The sequence below is a fragment of the Apium graveolens genome, chromosome 8 (assembly GCF_009905375.1).
Source record: "Apium graveolens cultivar Ventura chromosome 8, ASM990537v1, whole genome shotgun sequence".
In the NCBI taxonomy this organism is placed as follows: Eukaryota; Viridiplantae; Streptophyta; class Magnoliopsida; order Apiales; family Apiaceae; genus Apium; species Apium graveolens.
The window spans coordinates 11,071,502-11,080,244 of NC_133654.1; the positions used below are offsets into that span (position 1 = coordinate 11,071,502).

The 8,743-nt window shown below is 35.4% G+C and overlaps 1 long non-coding RNA gene across 8 annotated transcripts; it reads right to left on the minus strand.

The window, feature by feature from the left end:
- Positions 1-3,668: 3,668 nt before the first annotated feature.
- On the minus strand, positions 3,669-8,407 carry LOC141678364 (uncharacterized). 8 transcript variants are annotated; one of them, XR_012557704.1, is made up of 10 exons: positions 8,173-8,407; positions 7,129-7,451; positions 6,124-6,217; positions 5,968-6,037; positions 5,713-5,892; positions 4,844-5,264; positions 4,688-4,766; positions 4,177-4,295; positions 3,887-4,004; positions 3,669-3,688 (listed from the first exon to the last, which is right to left on the minus strand). It is a non-coding gene; the product is annotated as an uncharacterized LOC141678364 (long non-coding RNA). The 8 variants fall into 8 exon arrangements; XR_012557703.1 differs by having other exon boundaries at positions 7,129-7,455; XR_012557702.1 differs by having other exon boundaries at positions 7,129-7,503.
- Between the last annotated feature and the right edge of the window lie 336 nt (positions 8,408-8,743).

The following is an 8,743-nucleotide window of genomic DNA, read 5'->3' on the forward strand; positions in this document are numbered from 1 at the left end:
GTCCGGAGCTCGTGGAGGATTCACCACGTTTCTGGGCACGTAGGGTTCATGCTGAGCGTAGCCTCATTCACCATCTCCTTCGGATCTGCTATCACTTCCACCATAAGAATTTTCATCATGATTGTAAGATATCTTTTCCACCTAAGATTATGATCTTGATTATCAGCCCTCCTTCTAGCACCAATTTATTTACGGAGGAATCTGGTAACAACAAAGTTTGAGGTTTCACGCCGGAATCAAGATATGTGACGGTTGTTCTTTTTCAAAAAATCAAGTGGTGTGTGGTGTTTATACATTAATTGGTGGCTGAGACTGATTAGGGTAAGTGGTGGATCCTTATCATATCTCAACTTTTCACCCTCTCAATGTGCCTACATACCATTTATATAGGGATCAAGCCTGACATAGTTTTTGGGGAACACGAAATACAATGGGTTTAGACTTCTCATTCCTAGGCCCGTTAGAAATCCCTCCAGAATTCATCTTCCGCTAGGTTTTTAAAATGACCAACTATTAGGCCCAACCGCGAAGGCCCAAGACTCGTTCGTAATCGTAGGACTTCACCTATAATACATCTCCCGGCGGAAGGATAACACTTCGTTACATCTATCACCCTTGATTTACGAACACAGGTATAGCCACGGTTCACCCCAAATTCCAGACGCGTCCATGTCCCCCGAATGAGGATACCCACCAGATAACAAGACAGATGATCTCAAGCTCTTGGGTGCAAAGTGAGGGATGACTCCAAAGTTCTCCAGCGAGACCACCCGTAAAATACAAGAACAGAGTACACAAAGCATACACCAATGGTAACCCCACATACCCAACAAGGACATCCGTTGAATACAGGAGGAGGCCTTCAATCATTAGGCATACCCCTGTAGGCCTTCAAGCTTTTCACGGATATCCCCCTCCTTGATTGACTGAAGAAAGGAATTCTTCAAAGAGTACCTACAACAAATACGTTAGTAAAATTAATCCTCCATTGTTCCTCCCGTGATTTTCTTGCCCTGAACTTGTCTTTGTTTGCCTTATCCTAGGTGAGGACAACCCCAAACTATCCAAGTGAATCCAAAACCTAGCATTTTATTAAGCTAGGATGCGTCCTCACCTTGTGGAATGCACACAAGGTGATTTATAGGTTGATTTTAGTTGATTGCATTCCAACTAATGAGAGTGCGTCTTAGGGATAGGGGACGTCCTCCCCTTATGCATTGTAGCTTGTAAACATAATTCTTCTTCCTTTTGCCCCAATTTGACTTCAACTGACTCGTTCTTGTCCTGAAATGATCCATAACCAAATTTTGGTTATAACAATATGGGTTGCAACTTTTACAACCATATTTGCAACTTTGTTTAATTTTTGAAAAAGATGATTTATAGGTTGATTTTAGTTGATGGCATTTGATTTATAGCTCTTCAACCACAACATCATCAACAACCGATTTAAAATACACAAACAAGCTGTGATGAAAAGTCTCGATTCAACTTGCAATCTCATAAACAAACATAAATACAACAATACATACCAAATAATAGATTAAGAAAATTGATTTAAAATCAAAGAACCATCTTTGAATCTTTTCCTCCCTCTAGCGTTCATCCCACCACCACCTTTACTATCACCCCGACTGGTCCAATCTTGGCCCCAACGGCCGTACATCACCTCCCAACCCCAACTCCGGTGACACCATACTAGTCGCCGATGCTCAATCTCGCCGTCCAACCTCCTCCCTCATGCCTCCGACTCTCCCTCAATCACCCAACAGTGCATCATCCCGTTGTGGTAAACCGTCGCAACAACGACGGAGTTCCGACCCAATGGCAACAACGAGAGAGTGATGAGTTTCGGAGTCATGAATATGATGACTAAGGGGGCGCTAGTGTAACTAGTAATGTAAATCAAATATGATTTCAAGTATTAATTATTGAAGTTGCATTTGTATTTGATTTTGGTTGATCCAATACAAATATGGTTGCAACAGTTGCAAACCACATTTTTGAATATTTTTTTTAAAAGTTGGTATTTTTTTAAAAAAATCCTAAAAATATTTTTGAAAATATTTTTTTACCCCTTGGATATGTTTCAAACAAGCCCAAATTTATATCCAAACAAAAATTGTTAAACAAAATAAAATAAATATTCAAATGTTTGAATGTCTCCAGAATCAATCGTCCCAACAAAAAGTGCTAGATTGTGGAACACTCAATCCCAAAAAATTATATGGCCTCGACAAACAAACCCGTGATATAAGATTTTTAGGGGATGATTGGAAACACGATATAATTTCTACTTAAATAATGTATAAAAAATAATAATAAAAAAAGAAAAATATAAAAGATACGTATCTTTTTTTAAAGGTATACCTTCATACAACAACAAATTAATAACAACAAAACATGTTTGTCAAAAAAAAAGCAAAACATCGGGTATTGTATTTTGTAATCAAACTAACCCGTTGAGCAACAATCATTAACCATACGATTCATATCGCTGAGTATAAACTTAAAATAAAAGCTAACTATAACATGAAAAGTTAAAAATATAAAGGTCAAAGCAATGTGAGTGATAACAATTAACACAAAAACAAATTATATCCAATGCAGACTACAATCTCATTAATATCCAATGCCCTACCCCTGCCTCTACCTCCAGATTCTCTGTTATGATACAAATCCATCCTTGCATACTTTATAATGTTTGTCGCTACCATTTCTCGATATTGAGGCTTAGGATCCTTAGCTTTAAGTTCTATTAATTGAGCATAAGTGTCATATCTAAGGCAATCATAGAAAAATGTGCCATACATTTATACTTTTTGATTAGAGGACTAGTTTCTTTGGGGTAACCACTGATGCATAAGAAACCATCACTACGCCATAGATTGGATTCCGCAACCCCAAAAAATCGTAACTAAAGGCCAAAAAAGCGTAGCTAAAGGCCAAAAAAAGGCTATGGCGACTCTTTTTCGGGGTTGCAATTTTAGGCGTTGCCATAGAGTTTTTTGCAACCCCGATGACACCCTATTGCAACCCTTATTTATCCGTTACAGAAACGTGCTATTGCAACACCAATGGGGTTGCAATAGGTCTTGAAAAGTGTTACAGTAGGGTTGGGCTATCAGTAATATTTGTGGGCCCCACAATGGGGCCCACATATGGGGTATCGATGCAACCTTTTTGCAACGCTTTTTAGTATTTTTTGTAACGCTTTTTAGTGTTTTTTACAACACTTTACACTGATTATTAGGAACACTATAAAGATATATTGCAACGCTTTTACAAAAAAAAATGCTAGGAACTATTTGTAAATTAGCATGCCCATAAATAAGACATCTTAAAACCAACACAATCCACAAATCATAACATCAATCCACCAACCATAACATCAGTTACCCCATAATACCACTACCTTCACCATCACTATACTACCATCCTTCTATAAATAAACTTGAACCAATAAGACTACATTTTTCCTTTTGATAGGATTATTACATTGCTATATGAATATTCTCATGCAGCTGTTTACTAATGCTATGAAATTACATGGTGTTTGTTGGCCGTTATTTGACAATGATTCTTCTTCCGTGTGGTTGTTTTTCTCCATGGTGAGCCACATTCTTCTTCACCATGCTCTTCTTTTGAGAACTCCTCGATCAATTCACGCTACCTCTGGGTCAAATTCCTGTAAAGAAAATAACATTGCTTAATTTTATGAGCTCTAGGTAACAAAACCCTCGTCTTAAAGTACTGAGGCAATATGCCAGAAACAGATTTAATGCTGTATGTTATCATTGCATTGATGATCAAATATCAAACAACTTACTGTAAGTAGGATTAGTTTTTTTGTCAATAAGAAACATGGTAAAGTAAAGATACTAACAAGATTGTCAGCAGCAGATTCTGAGTTAATAGGTTGAGGAGAATTTTCTGAACTTCCTTGCCCTGGTGTGTCGTCATCATCACAATCATCGTCGAAATAACCATCAAATTTTGACCTCCTGCTCTTCAACACAGTTTTTGGCGGGAGATTTTTATTATGAAAACTTCCATCATTTTTGTCAGGTAGAAGAGATGTAGAAAACAACTATTATGCATAAATAAGAATTCAATTTAACGTACTGAGCGTCTGAGTAGCATTGTTACTCTGAGACCCTTTCTCCAGTTCCTTACCTTCGAGAGAAGCTCTAAGAGGACCAACAAACTCAGAAAACTCTATGTCGTCAAGTGCCTTGAACACGTCTTCAGCATTGATAGTTTGCCTATTAGACTCCTTACATATATCATTCGCACTGCACATACAATCACACAAATACTCCTCTGACTAAACCGCAACATATTTAAAATCCTGACTTAAACATCCATACAATATCAATCAAATTAAAAAGGCACAAATATCACAATTACAATTAGTATAATTGAACCATGATTTTTACTAAAGCAAACTGGTCAGGGAGAAAAGTTGATAAACAACAAACAAAATAAAAATAGAAGAGCAAATGAGAAATATATGGTTACATGGTTACAAAGATATAAATTTCAAAATTTTAAATGGTTACATACTGCTCTCTCTGCTAATTCAGTAAAAAGGGTGTTTTTGCTTGACCTTTTTTCCATCACTGCTTACAACCTTTACAACAAAACAATAAGATTACATTTTGAAGAAAGACAAACCAGTCCTTACCTTAATGGAAACTACATTGTGCATTTTGTTTGGGTAACTTTATGACTTGATGTACTTCTATAGGCATATGAACATAGGCCTGCGATTTTGAGTTTGTTAAAAGATATAATTCAGCACACAATATCATCAAACACAACAAATAATAGACATGTCTACCTCTTCCGATTTCATTGTTCGGACATCATTAAGCAACAGAATTCAGTAATATAACTGGACAGGATTTCAAGGTGACCTTCTGCGACTATGCCTGCTGGGGGAACGCGACCTGCTCCTATTACGCTCTCGGTATCTATCTCTACTCCCCTCTCTTACATTTCTACTACTGCTGTACTTTGAATCCAATCCTCTCCCCCCATTCATGGCTTCCCCTACCATTTCTCTCGCGAGACCTTTCATGATCTTGGTCTCGATACCTATCCTACTCTCTGTCTCTGTCACGATTGCGGTCCCTGTCTCTTTCACCTGAAACACTTCTTCTAAGTCTACTCTCGACTTCCTTTTCCCTCTGTTTTCTTCTTTCTTTTGCTTCCTTCTCCCTTTCTAACCTTTCCTGTTCTCTTGCTTTCTCCTTAACTTCCTGCTTATTCATTTTTTTGGACACTCTTAGACAGAAAAACTAAATAACAAATGCAAAGAAATAATGAGAGAGAACATCAAAGGTGACGGGCTAATTCAGAATATTACCTTGAACAATAGTAGTCCAAAGTTATTAAAACTTTGGAAGTGATACAATTATAGAAACAACGTATCATTTTGGTTTTGATATGTTGTTTTTTCAAGGATGCTTCTCATAATTAGCTTATACTTGAAAAAAAATATTTGACTAGCTACTGAGGGTTATAATTTGTCTTCTAGATAATTGAATAACGGATATCTTTTTTGTGTCATTCACAAATTTGCAGATATAACTGTCTTTTATGAACCAGCAGCTATATGCATATAAACTTAAGCATGCACAAAATTGTTTGTACCCATACAGCTCTATGCTTTCTTGATATGAAATATAAAATACTAATGCAAGTAACCTTGGTTAATTGACCCTTGCAGAAAAGCTCAGGCCTTTGTAGCAGGAGCATCACCAACTCCTTTAATGTATCTTTAACATTTTCCAGAGCTCCAATATCCTCAAATGTTACACCAATATCATTAGGCGGAATAACCTTTTCTAGAAGTTTTTTCTCAAACTCATTCTCAGTTACAACATCCTAATATGTCAAGAAACTCAATTACTTCATACGGAATATAAAAATATGAGAAGTTTGACAAAGTAGAATAGTAACCTTAAGTGACTTCTTCAAGTTCTTGGATTCATTCTGAATGGACTAAAGAATTCCAATTCCATACTGAATGCTGACACATACAAGATGATGTTTCTACTATTAATATTACATCATGTATATAACATTAAAATCTGAAGAAGTTTGACATTTCATTACCTATCACCTGACAAAACGAGCCTTGCATCAGGTTCAGCTTTAGAATTTTGCATTAAGTGATGGCTCAAAGCCCATCCCACAACCTTCTCAGCACCTTCACAATATATAAACTCATTATTGAAGGCAGCTACTTGACATTAAAACAATATAAGATACCAGATAACATATCTCCTTCACTTCAACTAGGTTTCGATATAAGATGAGATAACCAACCCCCCCCCCCCTCAAATAAAGAGTTGTTAGAGATCAGCTGCCTATTTTTTTGTTATCACTACTGGACCACATCTTGTTTTGGTTGACAAATAGTTATGTATATTCTAGGCTATAGTCTTGTAGGGTTTTCTATCATTGTTTATACTTAATATAAGATGATTATGTTTTCACATCTTATAATTAGACATTCTGTTTCCCCATAAAAGTTGTATTCAATTATCTAGTGAAATTAATATTTTTCTAATTTCATTTTTGATTTGCATGCCTGCATCAATTATCGCTTCCAAACAAAATGAAGACTAGTAAAATCAATGACAGATTTTTCTGTCGAATGTACCTCCAGTCTAGAATCAGTGGATGGAAAAATTGTTGAATAAAAAATATGATATAATTAGGGGTTCCTCCTAACACCTTTAGGTTTTGGAAGAGCTCGTTTTACTTGATAAAAAGCTTTGGCAAGAAACGATTTAGTTGTAGTGTCAGCAGAACTATGCATACCTCTTGTTGAATTTTTGAAACCTACCGTCTATCGACTCTGTAAAGTTATGTACGGACTACGGAGGTTCTTTCCCAGAGAGTAATACCCTCTAACTTTTAATAAACCTCCTAGTGGAGGTAACATATTTTCACTCTAATGACTTGACACTCCCAACAAAGGAGAACACCTCACTAGCTGAGGCATAAGCGTGTAATGTCTGTATAGTTTGGCATCATACTCTTGGAACCACAATGTGAAACAGGTACATCTTACAAAATTGGGTAGCATAATACTAGTTAGTAATGGATACTTACAGTGCGTAGGCAATTCAAATTTCCTTTTATTTGAAGGGTTTCAGAATCACGGTCTAGCTGTTGCTTCCTATTCACAAGGAGAGACTCATCCTGGAATGATGCATAATTTGGAGGTGACATATTTACATTCTAATGACTTGACATTCCCAACACAGGAGAACACCTCACTAGCTGAGGCCCATCATAGACTTCCATTAGCTAGACTGAGAACTCTACTCTCAATGGACCAAGTATTAAAGTTTTAGCTCATTCGTAATCCCGGGGTGATGTCTACCGTTACCTGCCTCCAGTCTTTCAATGATGAGCGGAACCCACTCTAAAAGCTACCTTAGTTGACATAGGTTTACAAGTGAATAAATGTACTCTTTTGCAATTCTGAAACCACAGAGATATAATTCTTTCTTACCATATGCAAAAAGTCACAAACTATAGAGACCTTTATATATGTCCAATCAATATTCAGATTAGCTTGCTATAATTATTAAGAAAAAGCACATGGAAGGGGCATAAGTGTGTAATGTCTGTATAGTTTGGTATCATACTCTTGGAACCACAATGTGAACAACAAAGTCTAATTCAATATCTTCAACATATAAGTGTGGAGCAATGGAAAGAAAAAACAAGTCTAGTAAGAGTAAATCCTCTAGACACGTTTCACATATTTTGCAAAGTCTAAATCCTCTCAATCACAAAAAATTCTCAAGTGTCTTCTTCTTTCATCGAGTTATAACAACACAAACACCATGTGCATTCAACATACACATAATTGCACATAGAAGGGCAAGGGAGCTCGTATCTATGGTTAATATCGAAAACTATATAAGAATCACAACACTAAAAATTTATCCAGAAGCAATTTTCCTCTGTATTTGTTTCTTAATCGCCATTAAAGTCGCAAAATCTTTCAAAATTAATAACATCATAATCAATTACACCCATGCATAAACATACATATATTAATATAATATCAAGGGAGAGAGAGAGTAGATTTTTAATTAAAAAAAGGATTAAAAAGCGACTAGATACACAAATTGAGAATAATACCTTATGAGAATTAAAACCCCCTAATCCAATTATAAAACCTAATTGATTTGATACTCTTAATCGAAACCCTAATTAAAGAAGCTAACAAATCTTGAAACACCAAATCTTTAAGCTCCATCTATAAAGAACTCAAAATCTGAAAGAAAACCTTTAATCTGGAAGAACGTCAAAGGTTTTCGATAGAGAGAGCAGTTTGTTTTTTAGACCGAAAGAGAGGTTCTGTTTTTGGGACTGAAAGAGAGGTGTATGTTTTTAGTTGAATTTGTTTAAAGTCTTTCTCTAAAAACAACGCGGCAATTTTGCCGCTTCTTTGATCAGTAAAATTTTTATTTAAATTTAATTATGAGAAATAAAAAAATTAAATAATATATAAATATTTTAAAATGATCAATATATATCAACTAATTAATGACTTGTTAAGTTTGATAAAGAGTTCAATTTATCAATATAATATTATAAATCACTACACTAATATTAATAACTTTTAAAAATAAATAAAATATATATTTCAATTATTATTTCATTTATATGTAAATAATTATTATTTAGTTAAATAAAAAAATCATCTTTA